The following is a 21,269-nucleotide window of genomic DNA, read 5'->3' on the forward strand; positions in this document are numbered from 1 at the left end:
TTTACAATAAACTTTACTACAACTTGAAGGTGCTACAGTGGTACCTCGGGTTGCATACGCTTCAGGTTACAGACTCCGCTAACCCAGAAATAGTACCTCAGGTTAAGATCTTTGATTCAGGGTGAGAACAGAAATCGTGCTCTGGCCGCGCAGCAGGAGGAGGAGGCCCCATTAGCTAAAGTGGTGCTTCAGGTTAAGAACAGTTTCAGGTTAAGAACAGACCTCCAGAACGAATTAAGTACTTAACCCGAGGTACCACTGTATATGGTTATATTTACCCCTCTTACCTTACATAAGATAATAAATCTGTAGGTAGGATAATGCAGATGACCAAACTATCCTGGGATGAGAGATCCCACAAACCCTCCAAGTGTCCCTATTTTCCGGGGACAGACCCCTTTGAAAGCCATCCTGGTTTCTGATTTGATCCCGGAATGTCTTGCTTTCGCTTAGGATGTCCCTGTTTTCATTAGAAAAATGTTGGAGGGTGTGGAGTTATGTTACCCCTGAGCCAAGGAGATAAGTAACCTTACAACCTTTAGAAGGCATTTGAAGGCAGCCCTGTACAGGAAAGCTTTTTTTAAATTAAATGTTTAATATTTTATCATGTTCTTATATATGTTGGAAGCCACCCAGAGTGGCTGAGGCAACCGAGTCAGATGGGCGAGGTATAAATAATAAAATTATTATGATTATTATTACGGAATAGGATGTCCCTATTTTCATCGGAGAAATGTTGGAGGGTATTAGCTCATCCTGGATATATGTGGCTCATTGTACGTGCTCTGGAGAGGGTCAGAACCAGAAAAACTCAAAGGAAATATGTGGTTCCTTCCTGCAAAGGCTACAGGTAGCTTTACTGGGGATTTTAATGAGGTACTATTCATTATTTCCCTAGCACATGTAAGGCATAACCCAAACAAGTACATGATATAGAAATGTACTTAGAAATGCCCTGCAATGGGAACTGCACTAATACCACCATGTCCTTATTACTCATTTCAATGTGCCGTCCGAGTATTCCTGCCCAAAGCTTACTAGGAAACTGATTACTAGTGCTTCCATCAAATCTGATTACCTGGACTATCCTATTACCCTGTTCTTATTCTAAAGGCCATTTTCCAAAGTGGTGCTCCAAAGTTAAATGGACAAGACCTGTTATTAGTTAATGAGGGTCAGGAAGGGGGTGGACTTTATTTAAAGCATCACATCCCTGCTTAATCTGGTAAAAAGAAGATTTCCGTCCCTTAGTAGAGTGATCTACGTGGCTATTCGAGTTATACCTTTCAAATTACCAAGCAAATCTAGTACTTTTGTACCTTACAGACTCGGTGTTTTTTTAAAAAATAGGTTCTGTGCTATCAATAGGTTGGAGGTGGCCTTTAGTTTATCTTAGTTTGTTTTAAAAGTATTTCGTTTATTTATTTAGTTAGTTTATCTTAGTTTATTAAAATTTGTTAAAGACTATTAAAGGGAAGGCAAGCTTGGCAGGTGGGTGGGTGAGCTCTACTTGCAACAACACCTTGGGGAGGCACTGAAAGAAACATCAGAGCAGGGCTGGACAGATGGTCGATCAGGATCTTGTGGGAAACTGCTGGGGGGGGTCTATCCAGTGCAATCATTGTGCTTGCAGAATTCCCTCTTGTTTGCCCTGCAGTCCCCTAAAATCTGTTTTGGAGGAATGAGAGACCTCATCATCCTGAGTAGGTTAGGTGGAGCAGGAAGTCCAATTGCATGAGTGGAAGTCATTCCACTATCTTAATGACTTCATTGGTTACAATGTTAGGTAACGTGGTACACCAGAAGGACGTTCTGATTCTCAATTGTTTAACATTACTCCTCCTCTAGTCCTTAGAGGCCCCTCCAGACTGGTGGGATTTTGTGAATGGATTTTGCAATGCATCAATGACACAATAATAGTACAGTGGTGCCTCGCAAGACGAAATTAATTTGTTCTGCGAGTTTCTTCGTCTTGTGAATTTTTTCGTCTTGCAAAGCACCACTGTGCATTGACGGTTTCCCATAGGAATGCATTGGCGGTTTTAAGAAAAAGGCGCAATACGTTTTCGTCTTGCGAAGCAAGCCCATAGGGAAATTCGTCTTGCGAAGCAACTAAAAAAACGAAAAACTCTTTTGTCTTGCGAATTTTTCGTCTTGCAAGGCATTCGTCTTGCGAGGTACCACTGTACATCAGTGATGGATTTATATTGGACTGCCCACATGTCATTATACTGTATGAGTTGCTCTGAGCTGCTTCCCCAATGTTGCCACATTATTGCCATCTGTAGGGGCACTTTTGTGCTGTATAGTGGAGGAAAAAAAGCAAGAGAAAACAACAGCAAACCTGGAGTATTTGTGATATGAAAAGTTACAGGATTTCAGCAAGAAGCTACAGGGATCTAATTGGAAACAGGGCAGTATATCAGCCCCCAAACCTTTGCAAACAGTATTAAAAGTGAGATCATGTGGAACCACCCCAATTCGACTATGAGCTCAAATAATACACAATAGAAAGACACTCATAGGAGCCCAAGATGGAGGCAGAAGTGACTGATTTGGAGACTGAAACTGGGGAAGCAGTACAAGGCTGGAACTAGACACATCAAAAACGTGTTTCAGGATAACGCGTTGTAAACTTCATAAAGGGAAATCATGTTGATGAAAGACAGGACTCCGCAGCGCCATCTGGTGTCAAAGTGTTATAACGCATATAAATTGCTTTTTCTTTACTAGTGTAGCTGAGTCCCAAGTCATTGAATTATATCTTTGGTGGGATGTTGCCTACCCAAGCTCATGCCATTTTATAATAAAACACTTACTAAAATTTCTCAAGGTGCCATCCAACACATTTCTTTTTATTGTGTATGACTGTTGGTATTTGTTTAGTGTCTGGCTGCAGAATGGTGATAACTCTCATAGATAACCAAGGCATTTCCACCATTATGGAATACTGTGTTCTCAAAGACTTGATGCTGAACTCATTCAGCACCTCCAGGAGAGATCAAGCTATATATTTAAATAAATACATGCAAACCTATGATGAAGGACATTGTTTTAGCCCTCGAAACTCGAACAGCGATAAAGCTGTCCCCGTTGGACAGCTGGGAATTTTGCTAATATGGGGAAATCTCCCAGATGGTGTGGCAGCATGTAAATCCTCAATTTTAAGTCCCCTGGATGAGGAATATGGCACAGCACAGGACATGCAAAAGCATGCTTGAGAAAATGTTTATGTCAGCAATTTACACTGCCCCAAAGGGGCCCGGAAGCACTCCCTGGTCAGCCCCAGAGGACCATTTCCCTGGGGAGCTTGTAGCCAGGGCTGCTGCAGCAAACAGCTGTGCAAGCCTTTGGGAGGCAGAGACATGAGAGGACATCAGAGGAGGGATGAAAGGAAAGAGGGACAGAGGCCAGGGTTGCTCATGGCACCCCTGACCATCATCATTCAAGGCATCTCAGGGCACACTGGTTGAAAACCACTGGCTTATAGTATTTCAAATGGCTCCCCCCCCCCTTTAACTGTAAATTTGTACAGAAATGGGACAGAACTATCTTATGAATGTAGGCATGTAAGACTGGCACAGACACTGAAATCCATCCCTAGCCTCTGGCTTTTGGACCGGCTTCGAAAGAGTCAAAAAGGTCTGGCAGTGATGATTAGCCAAACCTCCAGGTCAAGTGATGATGTATTCAGAGGCAACGGAAGTTGCTCAAAATGGAGGCGGGTGGGCAGACTTTGCGGAGAGGGCTGCTGTCTTTGTGGCCTTCTTGTGGGCTTTCCAGTGGTATCTAGCTGGATGTGGGACTAGTAGGGGGTAGGAGCTTAACTCAAGAAGAAGGTAGACCCTCACCACCACCACCACAGATGACATTTCAATTGTTGTTTTAGCCTGTTTTAAACCACTGCCCACATTTATATCCATTGATTGCACCATCCCTCTCTTTCTCCTGTTTTGTTCCCTGTTTTCTTTTATTGCTCTTTCCTGTGGTCCCCCCCGCCGCCACTTTTTAATTGGTTGCTGGCCATTCTTGAGCGTTCCTTTGCAACGAAGAGCAGCATGGGCAATATCCCAAATAAAGGACACATGATAACACAGACGCTTCTCAAAAGCAGGATCACATTCCAGAAACAGTTTCAACTCACAAGAAGCAGGCCGTGCTGTCCATAGACAAGTGCAACTCTTCCCCCCCCCCCCCCCGTTTCCCCGCCCCCGCCCCCAGGAAGAACTGTTCAATAAATTTCAGTCTTATCACCTGCAGGTTGAAGATTAATAAGGGGATGCTCCTGCACAACTCCCATTGAAATGAAACAAGATAAGCCTTTTCCTAGGCCTTTCCAATTCCAGAAGGAAGAGAATTCTCTCAGCAACTCATTCCTGCACACACAAATGAGAGAGAGAGAGAGAGAGAGAGAGAGACTCCAGAACTGTCATAGACCTGGGTAGCTTAACACCCTTGTAGAAATTGTCCTTTCCACAGGTTATCTGGAATCCCTGCGGCTAAGTGATAATGCTGATATCTCTCATCAGCTTGGATAGATGCCGTCGCTTTGAAGCTTGGGTGAGATCCTAGGTCACTTCCATATGTCTTGTTTTTAACCATTTGTTCTGATTTCTTTGCACAACTTTTGCAGCGAGGTTCTAGAAGAAGAAGAAGAGTTTGGATTTGATATCCCGCCTTTCACTCCCTTTAAGGAGTCTCAAAGCAGCTAACATTCTCCTTTCCCTTCCTCCCCCACAACAAACACTCTGTGAGGTGAGTGGGGCTGAGAGACTTCAGAGAAGTGTGACTGGCCCAAGGTCACCCAGCAGCTGCATGTGGAGGAGCGGAGACGCGAACCCGGTTCCCCAGATTACAAGACTAAAGCTCTCAACCACTACACCACACTGTTATACAACACTATAAGCCAAGCAATTGCTATTCCACACTTCCCAGGGTGTTTCCCCATCACTTTCCTTACAGCAAAAATAATTTTGGGTGATATATATATATATATCTCAGGTTTGTTTATTTATCTAAGAAAATAATATTCCATCCATCACCCTATATCCCAAAGCAGTTTAACAACATTCATGGTACAACAGCATCCTGGAAGTGTCAGCTTCGCCTTTGAGCCAGTGCCACCGACTGGGCTCAACCTCTTCAGCCCCAACTGGGCCAGGCGAGCTGGAAAGCACTTCCAGAGACCTTCCACGCAGGAAGCAGGTCTAAGTGCTGTGGACTCACAACTCAGAGCTGTGAGCACCAAACCCACTTCCAGTAGTCAGCAGAGCACCGCAGAGCATGAACCACACGAACGAGAGCTTCTGTAGAATGACTTATTTTATTCTCTACAGCTACTATACAAACTAAGTACAGACTAAATGGAGATGCTGGACTGCACTGAGTGTTACAGCTGCATGAGCAGCGACCTTATCTATACACAGATAACACTCAGACTCCCCCCTTTCTGAAACATCAGCAGATTCTTGCAATAGGAGGGGTGAAATATCCTCAGAAAGAAAATTGTGAAATCTACTTCAATTGCATGCCATCAGTCTTCCATTTCACGATTCAGCCCTACCCACAAAATGCCAGCAGGCCAGAAGCAGCACTCGGCTCACGTCCATACTCTCCAACTAGTTATGACTGCCCTTCTTCAGATTCACACCCTGGAGCTGGCCGATAACAATACAGTGTTTCCTTTAATACTCCTCAACTTTACTGCATTTTCTCTAATGCAGCCTAATCCTGCTCAATTTCCAATCCTCTGCTGCTCTTACATTTTGAAAGAAGCACCATTAACACTTGCTTTTACACACATTAGGCTTTGAATCAACTTTGTTTTGTTTTTAAAGGGGCAAAAATTCCCTAAAGGGCAGCGCTGGAGAAAGTTTCAACATTTTCTATTCAACACCGCTAACCAGAAAGCAGCTGAATTCCCCCCACCTCCCCGCCATGTTCAGGACTCCACTGCATTTGCTATCAAAGGTGACATTATAAAAACACTACTGAGATGATAAATGATTACATGGTAGAGCCACCTCTTATCTCCATTCAAAATGAAACACAAGGAGGTCACTTGCAAAATAATTGTTCTGGACTGCTTTTGATGCTTTAAAAATGTACATTGCCCTGTTTATTTATTGGAAATAGCAGTATCTAAATACCTTTATAAATGAATAATTCAAAGTAATATGGTTTAGCACAGGGATAGCCAATGTGATGGTCTCTAGATGCCATTGGATTGCAGCTCCCATCACTCTCAGCCGGCATGGCCAGCGACTAACAAGGAGAACACCATGTTGGCTGTCTCCTGTTTCGGAGGGAAAACATCAACACTGGATTACTATAACATGAGAAATATGTAGATAGATTTGAATAGGTTGTTCAATCAGTCTGATTTGTTTTTTTAAGACCCCTAAGAAGTGGCTACTCAGAATACTGCCATATGAACTCTAATCCTACCTATGCTTTCCCCTTCTTTCCTAGTTTGAAGGTAAAGGATTGTAACCTGTGTCCATCTCAAGACATTACGTGCATTGCCGTAGGCTTCTACAGGTCTGTTTCAGCTGGGTGGGAAAGGGCTGTAAGCAGTGCTATTTTTCTAGAAAAGAAGATACAGGAACACACCATGAACGCCTCACTTGTTCTCTTATAATAGCACTGGCGCCCACCTGAGAAGTGCTGGAACTGAGTTCCAGCGAGTTCCTGATGAAAAAATAGCTCTGGCTGTAAGTTACCTCAGTGGTAGAGCACATGCAGAGGCCCCAGCTTCAATCACCAGGCAGGGCTAGGAAAGACTCAGCCCTCAAGACCTGGAGAGCCAGTCAGTAGATAGACTAGTGGTATGACTCCGTAAAAGGCAGCTTCCTATGTTCTGTTTACTTCAGCGTGTGCAGGTCCCCATACCAGCTGAGGCGGAGCACATATAAGTCCTTTCAAAAACATTTGTTCCTGTTATTTAGTCATGTCCGACTCTTCGTGACACTAGGACCAGAGCAGGCCAGGCACTCCTCTCTTCCACTGCCTCCCGCAGTTTGGTCAAACTCATGTTCGTAGCTTCAAGAACACTGTCCAACCATCTTGTCATCTGTTGTCCCCTTCTCCTTGTGCCCTCAATCTTTCCCAACATCAGGGTCTTCTCCAGGGAGTCTTCTCTTCTCATGAGGTGGCCAAAGTATTGGAGCCTCAGCTTCACGATCTGTCCTTCCAGTGAGCACTCAGGGCTGATTTCCTTCAGAATGGATAGGTTTGATCTTCTTGCAGTCCATGGGACTGTCAATAGTCTCCTCCAGCACCACAATTCAAAAGCATCAATTCTTCAGCGATCAGCCTTCTTTATGGTCCAGCTCTCACTTCCATACATCACTACTGGGAAAACCATAGCTTTAACTATACAGACCTTTCTTGGCAAGGTGATGTCTCTTCTGTCTAGGTTTGTCATCGCTTTTCTCCCAAGAAGCAAGCGTTTTTTAATTCCATGACTGCTGTCACCATCTGCAGTGATCATGGAGCCCAAAAAAGTAAAACCTCTCACTGCTTCCATTTCTCCCCCTTCTATTTGCCAGGAGGTGATGGGACCAGAGGCCATGATCTTAGCTTTTTTGATTAAAAAACATTAGCATTCTGCTATTGCAAGAAGGAGCAAGGGCCTTCACAAACAGCCAGTCATTGGTAAAATAACCCTATAGTCTTGTGGAAGGGCTGTAGCTCAGTGATAGAGTGTCTGCTTTGCCTGCAGAAGGTCTCAGGTTAAATCCTGGGCATCCTCAGGTAGGGCTGGGAGAGAACCCTGCCTAAAATCCTGGAGAGCCTCTAAGAGTCTTTGTAGACCATACTGAGATAGACCGACATGCTGAGCTAGATAGACCAATGGTCCAACTCTGCTGAAGACAGCTTCCTGGGCTCCTTTGTATGTGAACTGCTTTGAACTAGGGTGTGGTGGTTTCTTTGTTAAAAACCACAACATTCAGAGAAGGGACTTGGAAAGGAATATTCTGCAGCGGGTCCAGTGCCTCTCCCAGACATTCCATTGCCACCATCCTGGCTCAGGCCCCACCTGGCTCTCTGCAAGCATCGCCAAGTTTGTTCCAAAGCGGGTATCATTTCTTAGGAGGGCTGGCTGGATCTGGAGTAAACATTCCCAGTTCATTAAGATTTGTTGTTGCTGAACATTTTCCATTACCTGGATTTATGTGCTGTGTGGTGCTTAATCATGTTTGCAAGGAGGAGAGCACTTTTCATTTTTGCTTTTCAAGATTGTGCTGGTGATCACACACGCACACCCACTTATAAGCATGCCCGCATATACAGATTCTTTTCATTTGGGTGTGCGCAGGGAGGGTGATGAATGTTGATGTTTATGAACTTCAAGGTATGGCAGCCTTGGAAACTGAAGTGCTTTGTTTATGCAGAGTCCAGTTACAACCCAGAGGGTGCCAATGCAAACTTCTCAGGTCAGACTGCCATGCCAGAAATGTCACCCACATTCCCCTACTTAAAAGGGCAGCCCTCTTTCGAAGCAAAAAAGTGGGGGGACACCTCCCTTTGCAGCCACTGTGGTTTTAAAAATCCGAGGCCTAACTATGCTGTCTCAAACACAGCAGTTTTAAAATATGCTTTTATCTGATTCCCCCATATATTTTTTTTATCTCAGCAGGAATCCACTATTACCAGCTAAGCTGATTGATTGTGTCCTCTAACCAGCCTCTGCACCAGGCACACAGCATGTCCTTTGGACTGGAAGTCAGCTTTCATCCTCCAGGACCACCTGGATCAGCAGCTATTTTGGGTACTGTCAGCACACCACAAGGTCAGAGCACCTCTTTTCTTTTTGGGAGATGGCAGCATCTTACCTGCAAAACGTGGTAACATTCTCCTTTCAAAAGAGCCAAGTTCTAAACACTTTTACTGGAGGTGTCCGGAAGGAAGTATGATGCATCTCGTGGCAATTTCCCTCATTTGTTCCAATTCGTTCTTTCTGGTCTTAGACAACAATGTGAGAAATCATTTACGGTCTGAAGAGTGCCTGTTTCAAAGCCTTCCATCTCTTTGTCATGCTCTGGTGTGACCAACACCAAGGTAGAACTATGTAGATCTGGGGTTCCAAGTGTGGCACCCAAGGGAATATTGGTACCCCCTGCCTCCTCTAGTTTTTTTTAAATTTTGAAGGGTTTGGAGTGCTTTTGTTGTTGTTTCCAGGGAGGGACACCTATCATTTTTGGGGTGGGTCCCTTTTTGTCTGTGTTTTATTTATTTGGGGGCCTTAGTTTGGTTGCCCATTGTTGGGTGGGGGTTCTGAGCATCACTAATTTCTGTGAAATGATCATTCTGTAGTGCCCATGATAGTTCTGGACCCCTGTAGACAGACTCCATTCTCTTGGGCTCTCACTGAGTACTATGGAACTAGTAAACTGTAATATAAAAATGAGTGGTGGGGAATAAGTTTTATTCTGTCTGCATTTAAAGCCGAACCTACCAAATTTTCACTTTCAGAAACAATACATGAATCAAAACACAGCTGCGCTTTGAAATTTTGTAGTGCCAGCCTCTAGCCAAGTACAAAAATGCAACACTAGGATAAATTGTGCAAAAAAAATAATGCATACATTTAGTGAAAATAACACACAGTAGTAACACATGCTATTATGGAAAATTCCTTTGCAAAAATGTGTGCATTAAGCAAAATTGCAAACCCAAATGTGTATATTCGGAGAAATTTGCTGTAAAATTGATGAATTTTCATTTGGACTATTAAAAATAATTTCAAACTGATGTGAAAATGTGGAGAAACTGAACATAAGATTGGAAAAATTAGAAACTAAAATTGATAGATTTGCCTGTCCACTTTGGCACTGGGATGGGAGCAGATCCATGTTGCCTCCTTTGAAATGTTAATGTCCCCATTTGCGAATGTTTGACAAAATAACTATACACCAGTCAGAAAGACTAATTTCCTCCTACGTAAGTGAATGGGTGTTGATCACAACTGCGCTGTTCTGAAGACTCCCATGGCAGTGGAGACAACAATGATATCTCATATCTGATGCAATTTTGCAGTGTTGCGTATCTACGGACACTGTGCTGTATGGATCTGTGTTGTGTGCTTGTGCCACATATAGAATTTACTCCCGTTCCACTTCCCTACCAGTCTAGCTGATGGGGGTTTATGGAAAGACTAAAATGTTTGAAAATATTGTAGGGAAAATGTGTTTTTCTGTTGTTGGAGGGGGAATAAGCAGAAATGTGGGGTGTGTGTGTGTGAAATATATGCAATACTTATCAAACCTCTACTTAACTTTATGACTTCTTGAACATGAAATGTATTGTGCATAATAATTTAACACATAAAATTGTACAGCTTGTTATGTTTATGAAACTCTAAAGCATAAATGACTTCATTTTATGAAAAACAATAATTACAAATATACCCAGTGTCAGCTAGAGAGGGAGGGGTGGAGGGAAATGCAAGTTGCTGTGCCCAATGGGAGTCAAGTATATCTTAGGGCTTTTATGCCAGCTGAGAAAATAGGAATAAATCATAAATACATTTTGAAATTAGGAAGCATCCGCATTACAGTAAACAGAAGGTTTTATTACCTGGGCTTATAAGCAGCATTGTCAGGCAGAAACAGAAAAGGTGTATTTTTTAGAGAGAAGGATAAGAAAACAAGCACCCCTGTAAAGCAGCAAAGGTTAGAATCATCAGCTTGTTGCCTCTGAGTGCACAGATTGGACAAATTCACGGAGGAGAAAGCTACCAGTGACTACTAGCCATGATGGCTATGGTCTGCCTCCACAGTCAGAGGCCTCTTCTTCTTTGGCGATCACTCATAGAAAACTAAGACTGGCTTCTATGAACACGGTTTTAACAGTGAGTCTGTGGAGGCCAATTCTGGATCCACATGTCCTTCCACAGTGGGGACATAGGTTTCCGGGCAGGAGTTGATCATGGCGAGGGTTTGCCAAATGCGCTTTACTCTTAGCATGCCTCTCCCTTTCGTCCTGAGTTCAAGTGCCTTCAAAGTCCATGACACCTTTGATAAAGGCTGTTCTTCAACTGGAGCACTCACAGGTCAGTTTCCCAATTGTTGGTGTTTATACTACTTTTTTCAGAATTGCCTTGAGAAAGTCTTTAAACCTCTTTTGTTGACCACCAGCATTACACTTTCCATTTTTAAGTTTGGAATAGAGTATTTACTTTGGAAGACGATAATCAGGCATTTGAACACCATGACCAGTCCAACAAAGTTGATGCTGAAGAATTATTGCTTCAACATGGGTGATCTTTGCTTCTTCCAGTACACTGGTAATAGTTTGCGTGTCTTCCCAAGTGATATGTAACATTTTTTAGAGACACCATTGATGGAATATTTCAAGGAGCTGGAGATGGTGTTTATAAGTGGTCCATGTTTCACAGGCATACAGTAAAGTTGTTAGTACAATAACTTTGTAAACAAGCATTTTGGTGCCCTGCAATTGTCCTGGTCCCCAAACACTCTGCCCTTCAATTGGGAGAAAGCTGCACTTGCTAAGCTCAGGCAATGCTGGATTTCAGCATCAATGTCGGTCCTTGTGGAAAGGTAACTGGCTAGGTAGGAGAAGTGTTCAACGCTTTCCAACTATATACTATTGAGTTGGATTTGTGGCACTGTAGCAGGGTTGTTTTGTGCTTGTTGATGCAGTCCTTTGGTTTTTTTGGATGTTGAGCAAAGATATTCAGGATGGTTTGGAGATCATCCTCTGAGTGTGCACACACTATGTTGTCATCAGCATATTGAAGCTCTATGATGGAAGTTATGGTAACCTTATTCTTTGCTTTCAGTCTACTCAAGTTAAAGAGCTTTCCATCTGTTTGATATATGATTTCTACCCCAGGGGGAGTTTCCCTTCGACAATGTGTAGGATCATGGCAACGAAAATAATAAATAGAGTTGGGGCAATAACACAACTCTGTTTAACACCTGTTCCCACTGTGAATGGTTCACTTTGAGAGTCATTGTTATCTGTGATTGTTGCTGTCATGTTATCATGGGGGAGCAAATTTATCTCATCAGCCGACAGTCAGAGGTTACCTTCTGAATACCAGTTGCTGGAAACAACAGGAGGGCCCAGAGCTCTTGTGCTCAAGTCCTGATCGACAGTTTCCCACAGGCATCTGGTCACTGTGAGAACGGGATGGATCTCATGGGTCTGATCCAGCGGGCTCTTATTATGTTCTCATACCCTCCAACATTTCTCCAATGAAAATAAGGACGTCCTGTGTATGTGTGTGTGTGTGTATATATATATATATATATATATATATATATTTGCTTTCGTAGATTTTCACGGGTACAGGAATGCAGGTTTTGGTGTCCTCGGGTGTCTTCCCGTGTAAAAGTTGGGGTGTCTAGGCGACGTTTCGACGAGGTCTCACTCGTCATCTTCAGGCTGGTGCTTTCGGCTTCTTGTTACTGGAACAGAGCAGGATCTCAGTGTTTGAGTTCCTATAAATACTGTTGAGGAGGTGTGGTGTATAGCCTCCAATGTTCTGGGCAGAGAGGAGGTTCCCAGGCTAGTGTGCCTTTTCTTCTTTTGTTCCTTAATTACTTGAGGGATATCTTGAGTGATTTCTTGAGTGATTTCCTGAATCCCACTTAGGTGGGTCATTAGGTGTGGATTAGTTGCTAAAGCCTTCGTGTCTTGAACTCTTGAACTTTGTGAAGAGTTTTTCTGAGAAGATGGCTGTACTGCACTTGGTTGTGTTCTGGCTTGGCTTCGTGTATAGGGGCGAGCTGTGGTTTTGTGGCCTGTGCCAGCCAGATCTGTGTAGGGATTGCAGGGGGGTGCAGGGGGGTGGCACCTCCGGATGCTGCACCCCCCTGCAATCCCTACACAGATCTGGCTGGCACAGGCCACAAAACCACAGCTCGCCCCTATACACGAAGCCAAGCCAGAACACAACCAAGTGCAGTACAGCCATCTTCTCAGAAAAACTCTTCACAAAGTTCAAGAGTTCAAGACACGAAGGCTTTAGCAACTAATCCACACCTAATGACCCACCTAAGTGGGATTCAGGAAATCACTCAAGAAATCACTCAAGATATCCCTCAAGTAATTAAGGAACAAAAGAAGAAAAGGCACACTAGCCTGGGAACCTCCTCTCTGCCCAGAACATTGGAGGCTATACACCACACCTCCTCAACAGTATTTATAGGAACTCAAACACTGAGATCCTGCTCTGTTCCAGTAACAAGAAGCCGAAAGCACCAGCCTGAAGATGACGAGTGAGACCTCGTCGAAACGTCGCCTAGACACCCCAACTTTTACACGGGAAGACACCCGAGGACACCAAAACCTGCATATATATATATATATATATATTACTATTTCATTATTTGTACCCCATGCATCTGACTGTGTTGCCCAAGCCACTCCGGGAGGCTTCCAACATATATAAAAACCATAATAAAACATTAAACATTAAAAATCTCCTTGGCTATGGGGGGGGGGTCACATAACTCCATACCCACCAACATTTCTCTAATGAAAATAAGGATGTCCTGAGGAAAAGCAGGTCATTTTGAGAAGTAATCAGAAACTGGGATGGCTTCTGTAAAACCGGGACTGTCCCTGGAAAATAGGGACACTTGGAGGGTTTGAGAAGTTGTTGTCTCTTTCTTGTCAGTTTGCACTTTGTTTATGTGTATATTTCCAAACAGTACCTTTCACGAAGTTTCAGTCAAGCTGCTTCTGTCACAAAGATGGAGGAGTCTGAGGAAAACGAGAAAGAAACGGAGCCTGAGACTGTTCTTTGTCACCATATTATAGAAGCAATATACCAGACAGACGCCCAGACGGCATGAAGTAATTCTGGACCGCAGCAGAAAGAGACTCATTCAGAAAAGAAAAGGTCAACCCTCACATTTATGTATATGTATTAAATCCCCCCCCCCAAAAAAAAAATGTACAAAAAAAGTTATCAACCCAAGAGGTTGAGCCCATGTTAGGAGAAGAAAGAAAACTAAAGATGCTACACCATTTTCCCTCTTTATAAACTTCCTTAGAAGCAGCTGTAGGCATATTGAGCACTGTTAAACATTTCCTCACAACAACAGAATGAGAGTTCAGATTGTATTTATCCCAGATTATTGTATTTGTGGATCTGTGAGGAGTGTGAGTGCAAAAGCACTTCCCCAAGTATATACAAAAATGGAAATTTAACACATCTCAGATGTATTGTAATAGCAGCATAAATGTCTGGGTTAATGTTATGTGTATGATTAGAGATTTTCTCCTTTTACATAAACATTATTTTTGCACAACCTAAAAAAAAACACGAATTGACAATCGTCATGCTAATAGACGACAAAAATCTCTAAAAGGTAATTGCATATGTACATTTGGCGACAAAGAATGATAGCTGGTGCATATTGGGTAGATTTCATTGACAGATACGATCTAAAATCCTGCTCCCCCCTCCTCCACCACCTACACAAAGATCTTATTGAGAGACTTTTAAATGCATAATGTGGGACAATAAGAAAATAAGTGCAGCTGCTTCTTTCTCACAAATAGGTCTGGTCCAAATGCATTGCTGCTAATATATGAACCACTGAGAGGGGACTGTGAGCTCTCTGACCCTTTACAGTCACACCCTCTTCCTGCCTGCTATTGCCAGATTTCACTAGGTATAGCAGGGTAGCCAATGGACCCCGCAATCCTCTTGAGAAGCTGGCTCCTCTGCTAGTCACCTACAGATGTACGAGAGGGTGCTATCCTGTCACCAGTGTTGAAGGGAGATTCAAAGGCCAGGCCAGTCATCTTTTCCTCATGGAATTTTTTTGGGGGTGGGGAATGGATGAAGGGGCAATCTTTCCATTTGTCCCAGGCAACAAAACATCTCCAGCCAGTCCTCGATATGGCAATATGTCTCCATGGACCCTAGTTACAATTCATGCTTATCAGGATTTCCTTCGTTCGCCATGGTTTGCAAAACAGTTCCAATGTCCATTTAAGAGACAGACTGGCATCACACCTGCAGCAGGCCTAAATGTGGGATGCATCAGTTTTGCCTCTTGGAAGAGTGATTTCTGCGCCAGAGTGTAATCCATTTTTATTTTTATTTTTTTTAAAAAACTTATTTATTGATGTTTTAATTTTTTTTTTTACAGAAATTACTTTATCCATTGACACTCCATCCCCCATTCCTTAAACACTGCACATATTTCACACTTAATATTCAATACATCCATTTTAAACGTTTTATCTTAATAATTAATGGTGTTTCTCGTATTTCAAATCCTGCTTGCGTTTTCATCTCACTACAATAGTTATTTAGATAATCAATAAAAAGTCCCCAGTCCTCAAGGATCCCCCCCCCATCATTTCAGTCTCTAATCTTTGCTGTTAATCTCGCCAGTTCCGCATACTCCATCGTTTTCGAAAGCCATTCTTCATTTGTTGGAACCTCCTCTTCTTTCCATCTTTGGGCATACAGTATTTTTGCTGCTGTCGTTATATACATGAATAAGCTAACCAACTCTTTTGGTGCATCATTATCTAGAATTCCTAAAAGAAAAGCTTTGGGTTTCTCGGGAATCTTTTAAATCTCATTATATACTGTAATCCATTCTCAGTACAGTGGTACCTCGAGTTAAGAACTTAATTCGTTCTGGAGGTCCGTTCTTAACCTGAAACTGTTCTTAACCTGAGGTACCACTTTAGCTAATGGGGCCTCCCGCTGCTGCCTCGCTGCCACCGTGTGATTTCTGTTCTCATCCTGAAGCAAAGTTCTTAACCCGAGGTACTATTTCTGGGTTAGCGGAGTCTGTAACCCGAAGCATCTGTAACCTGAAGCATCTGTAACCCAAGATACCACTGTAGTGACCAGCTGGAAAGGGGTTTCACTGCAGACCCGCTGGCCTCCTGGCAGCAGCATCTCTGCCTAATACTGGGGTGGTGAGGCAGGTCAGTGGCAAGGTTGGGGCAGATCAGGCACAGTGGCAGAAGTGCCAGATTGGCTCTGCCAGTGTGCCAAAAGCCACCACCTCCCTGCCTCACCCCATTGCTGCCCTAGCAGGAACACCGCTCTCTCTGCTCCTGTCCACTATAAATTCTTACATTTATGGTTTTATTGTGATATCCTCTGATGGGCCTCTGTCTGAAAACATTCGGTTTGTTGAATACTTTACCTGCTACTGACAACAACCCTCCCCACTCAACACACACAAACAAACACATATATCCCACCAGTTACCACATTCCCACACCCTCCATGCACCCCTATTTTCCAGGGACAGCCCCAGATTCACAGAAGCTGTCCCGATTTCTGATTTGATCCCGGAATGTCCCTCTTTTCCTTAGCATGTCCCTGTTTTCATTGGAGAGATGTTGGAGCGTATGGTAGGACAACCCTATTTGCATCAGAGAAATGTTGGAGGGTATGGAATTGGATGCCCTCAGGGCTTTGCTTCTGGCAGAACTCACCGGAACTCAGTTCCGGCACCTCTCAGGTTGGCGCTGTTGCCATTCTAAGAGAATAAGGGAGGTGTTCGTGACAAGTTCCAGCACCTCTTTTCCTAGGAAAAAGAAAGCGCTGGATATTTTCATCAGAGAAATGTCAGAGAATATCCAGTCCTGCCTCCCCTGGAGAGCAGGCCTTGTGTGTTGACTTTCTAGCATCACAAGCATTGTTAACAGGGAGGATTAATCTGAAATTGCAGGTCCTTTAACTCTTTTAACAATTGATTTCATTCACTTCACAGCGCCTCCTTGCACCAAGTGCGGCGTGATAAGTATGAGGCCCCACAAACGGCAGGAACTGGAGATAACTGCAGCTGTACATCAGGTCCCATCAGGATGCGGCAGGTTCTCCGTACTGTGGACTCCATATATTAGCACTCAGAAAAGTTGAATCAGCACACAAGTCCATTTCTTGAAAGGTATTAATCGCTTTAAAGGGAAAGAATAATAACAGGGCGATAGAGAGTGAAGGAAGGAGACGGGGAGAAATGCAATCTGTTAGGAGACTGGGACAGAACAAATGAAAATTAGAGCGGTAGTTTGCTGTCACGAGAGAAGCCTAACCGGTGAGCTACACTTCTCGGAATAGCATTTTGCTCCTGTAGTAACTCCTGGGAATCAGCGGACTCTTATATGACCATAAAGCACAGCTGGTGACTCGGGATCTATATAAAGGCATTGTCCTGACTTATTCCATCAAGGCTGGCATTAGATGGTTGGGACCAGCAAGGGAATGAACCCAGGGTCTCAGCTTCCAAAAGTTACCTCCAAGGATGTATGTGAGGGTTCTCAAAGGGAAGCCATAGGCAGCCCATCATGACTTTTTACTTAGGGATGAAGCTGGTTCAGTTTATCTGGCTTCTCTCATCAGGTTCCCCCCCCCCTCTTCCCACAGCTGGATGTGTACACTGATTCCACCCAACAAACTGCACAATGGGATGGAGATCGGTTGATCTGTGATGGCTCATCTATGCAAACAGGTGACCACGATGCAGAGGTCATCAGATGTTGAGAATGCATAATTGAATAGGCCCACAATGAAGGACAAACTGCAGAGATCCCAAGGACTGAAAAAAATGAGAAGCACGAAAGAATAGAGCACTAAAGGGAAGTAGAAAGCTCTTTGGAGCCCCAGGGATTCCTATAGGCTGGTGTCCAAAGAAATCACTCATCAATCACAGCTCTGATTTCACTCATTGGCTAAAAACATTGAAAGGTGGGGGAAATCCCTTAGAAGTGTCTTAACTTTCTTTCTACGAGGGCCTCTGCTGATATGGGTTCTGATGTCATTCACCCAATTGTACCATTATAAACCAGACACAGGGGAGTGAGGAAAACCCTTGAGTGCTCCAGAAATGTGTGGAAGAATTGGTGTTCCCTGGAGGAGCCCATGGAAGCACGTGCCAGGCAGATGTCTTCTTATGCTCTCACCACTTCTGACACCATCGTGCTGAAGCAACATGGGCGGCAGGGCCCATTAGGTTAAAAGCTTCTTCTTGGAACAAAGCAGATTTCAGCTGTTAACCCCAGCAGACCCACCCAGGTGGCCTCCCCACTATCAACTCAAATGGGAGGACCAAGTGGAAATGGCCCAGTGTCTTCCATTAAAACTAAACCCCTTGTTTCCATTTTAAATACGAGGCAATTGAGAAATCTTTGCAGGATTACACACGTACAGTATTCTTAATTGGAATAGGTCTGAGAAAATGTGAGACGAGAAGCATTATGCGCTCCCATTAATGCATTACTTACCCTTTTTATTGCATCTGTGTGCTATAACATTATTGAACTCTTAATATTTGGAAAGTGTTTTTTCTTTTGCTGTTGTCTACCAGCAGTCATTCCACCAAGGAGTGATGGGTAGTGGTGTAGTGGTTAAGAGCAGTAGACTCGTAATCTGGGGAACCGGGTTCATGTCTCCGCTCCTCCACATGCAGCTGCTGGGTGACCTTGGGCTAGTCACACTTCTCTGAAGTCTCTCAGCCTCACTCACCTCACAGAGTGTTTGTTGTGGGGGAGGAAGGGAAAGGAGAATGTTAGCCGCTTTGAGACTCCCTAGGGCAGTGATAAAGCGGGATATCCAATCCAAACTCTTCTTCTTCTTCTTCATCTCTTATCTCTTCATTGGCTCATCTAAGAGATCTGTAACTTTGAACTCCTTGAATCCTTTCATTCCAGCTGCTAGTCACAGTAATTCCAACTTCCCCTTTTTCCTCCTCCCTCCCACCCCCCTTTCCTTTTGTGCCTTGACTTTCAGATGGTAAACTTGAGGGCAGGAGCTGTCCTTTTTCTATTTTGGAAACTGGCAGAATTCTTTGTCTGTTCTCTAAGAATTCGGACACATTTTGACATAGCATTCCCAATTTTTTCATGAGAGCTCCTGAGGTCAAGGAGCAGGTTTTTGTCTCAGTTTGGATACAGTTGGGCACCATTTTGGTGTTCCTGAATCCTAATTATGTAGTCTTTAATACAAGGAACTTCCTTCCCCATAGCCTCTCTCAATGCCCCCCCCCGGCCCCTTTGAAAATTTCAGTGGATGAGAATGTTATGCAGGTGTGTATTGGCTGGGTGTCAGCTTCCCATTTCCTTGCCCCTCCACCTAGAAAATTTTGTTATGAGACTGGCCACAAGCACCTGGATGAAGATCTTGGGGCATTTGCAATTTTCCTTTTGACAGTTAAGTGTAAACCAGCAATTAAAAAAAATATATGCCCTATTCATTGAGAACATGTCTTTTTGCATTCTTTTTATAGGTAGAGGAGAGGCATGGTTTCCTCAGCGAAGCTAATGAAGGTTTTTGTGTGTGTTTTTTAAGGAGAAAAACCTCCAAGTCCATAATGTATCAATTAACACAAGTTTACTGCAATGTGATGCGAGTTGACACTTGAAAGACAAAAGAATCCTGGCACAGGGTTACATGAGCAATATGGATTCCTAGTTTATGTTACACAAAAACTTTGGCAAACTATTACAAACCATTGTCAGTATGATTATCGTGCCACGTTAACATTGTTTGAAGGCTTTTCGGCATTGCAAAGAAAAAGGCTTTCAAAATGTTTGTGCTTCTCATGACGAGAAACATACTCTTGAGCCTGTTCCATGAGTCTTGATAGCAATCAGGGGGTCCCCTGGGCAACACCGGAGAAGAGCTTTTACCCTTGCATGTTGTTAAATGGGTTAGCTCAGGACACGATCCCCACCGGGATGAACTTCTGCACAAGCTCTGTTGAAATGCAATGGAGCTGCACAATAGCATCTTCATTTCTGAAATCTGGGCTATTGAAGAGAAAGAATAGGAAACCAAATCCAATGAGGAATGCCTGAAAGAGACATGTATGCTTCTCCTACAGAAGATAAGATCAAGAGGAAACCTGATAGCTCTCTTCAAGTCCACTTTCCCCCCACCTCCCATTCACTATTGGCAAATAAAACAACACACAGCTGTAGCTTGTTTCCTTTTGACAGAAGTGGATGGAATTTTAGGCAAACTAACCCCTCCAGAGTGTCTGCTAAATTGCATGCAAATAGGCCCACAAAGATACAATTTGGGGGTGGAAAGAACTAAAAGGAATTCATTTCCCTGATAAAATAATTTCCTCTGATTACAAGCTAACCCTCTCAGTTGTGAAGCAACTCCCTCTCCTCTGTTCCCATCCTGCCATCTTAAGTTTTACCCTTCCAAAACTGCTCCCTTCTCCAAACCAAGGGCAGTTCTGATGTTTCTGGACTGCAAGTCCCATCATTCTTTACCACTGCTCATTCTCACTTAATGGATCCAGAGAAGGGGTTGTTTCCATAGTTGTACCTGGATTATGGGACACCTTGCCTGTTGAGATTCAAATGCCCCTCTCTTTTTTTCTGACGGTTAGTGAGAATGTTTAGTTAACCTAAATAAGGATTTGTTCGATAACGTTTTTATCCATCTTGCCTGCCATGCCCCCCTTTTCTTGTATGTTATTGATTAATTGTGAATGGGATTTTAAGCCATATTGAGTGGCGTGTAAGTTTCAGAATGGTAAGGAAGGAATCTTGTAAATAAACAGAAATAAATGCTTCTAGTTTGAAGAGTTTGATCTTTGTGAACTCTAATACAAACTGAGCTGTTATGCACCTCTCTGGTGAACAGGCAGGATTCAACTAACTAACGCCACTAGTAGAAGCCAATGCAATGACTTCTGCTAGTGCAGTAGGGTCCCTCTCAGTGTTTGAAACTCCCACTATTCTAGGCGCATTTTGCCACAGGGAATTTCATTAGTGCGAGCCGTTTCTGATCTCTGGGCGCAGTACTGCGCCTAAGATTTCAGATTAACACTGCAGAGTGGAAGGAAAGGAGGACCTTTTTCTGCCTCCCCACTTCCAGCTACTCTCTGAAGACTGGAGAAGAGACCCTCTGAAGAATATTAGGGGGGTGGGCAGAGGAAGACTAGACCATGTGAAAAATGAACACAATATTTTAGCTCTCTGAAGACTCTCTGAAGACTGGAGAAGAGACCCTCTGAAGAATATTAGGGGGGTGGGCAGAGGAAGACTAGACCATGTGAAAAATGAACACAATATTTTAGCTGCAGCTCATTCATTTTCAGCTTTGTATTCTTGTTATAAAAAAAGCATGCCTGGACATCCCGTTGTTGCGCCCATAACCTCAGTTTAAGGTGCCTTTTAGCTCCTGGCTTTCATATCTCAGTTTCTAACACTGGTTCCTCTCTCCCTCCCTCCCCATTATTGACCCAAGGGGGTGGGAGAACCCCCTGAACAGCACATGGGGGAGGAGAGCGTGGATA

General features: G+C 43.5%; 1 long non-coding RNA gene across 1 annotated transcript; it reads left to right on the forward strand.

The window, feature by feature from the left end:
• The first annotated feature begins 8,434 nt into the window (after positions 1-8,434).
• LOC310679625 lies at positions 8,435-20,547 on the forward strand. The gene is made up of 3 exons (XR_014512415.1): positions 8,435-8,794; positions 16,731-16,907; positions 17,384-20,547. It is a non-coding gene; the product is annotated as an uncharacterized lncRNA (long non-coding RNA).
• The last annotated feature ends 722 nt before the right edge of the window (positions 20,548-21,269 follow it).

Source organism: Podarcis tiliguerta (assembly GCF_965153285.1).
Source record: "Podarcis tiliguerta genome assembly, chromosome: 6".
NCBI classification, from domain to species: domain Eukaryota; kingdom Metazoa; phylum Chordata; class Lepidosauria; order Squamata; family Lacertidae; genus Podarcis; species Podarcis tiliguerta.